Below are 300 nucleotides of genomic sequence, written 5' to 3'. Positions count from 1 at the left end.
TAGGGTCAAGCTAGAAGGAGAGAAAATTTATTCGCTGTTATATGCGAATAACATGGTGTTGGCGGAGGAGGAGGATGGGATGAGAATAATGTTAATAAGTGTAAGTGTTATGAATAATTTTAAATAAGACGCGTTATGTATGTGTGGAACCATGTGGCGAAACTGTTTTCATGTATTTTATTTTATGGTTTTATATTTGTCTGGTTGGCAAGAAAGCTAGTAACTAGAGTTAACAAAGAGACAAAAGAGTGTGCATTAAAAGTGCGTAGAAAATACGCTCAACCTTGTATTCGTTCATAA

This window comes from Wasmannia auropunctata, unplaced genomic scaffold (genome assembly GCF_000956235.1).
Source record: "Wasmannia auropunctata unplaced genomic scaffold, wasmannia.A_1.0 LD336088.1, whole genome shotgun sequence".
NCBI classification, from domain to species: Eukaryota; Metazoa; Arthropoda; class Insecta; order Hymenoptera; family Formicidae; genus Wasmannia; species Wasmannia auropunctata.
Note: the sequence above shows the minus strand (reverse complement) of the source record.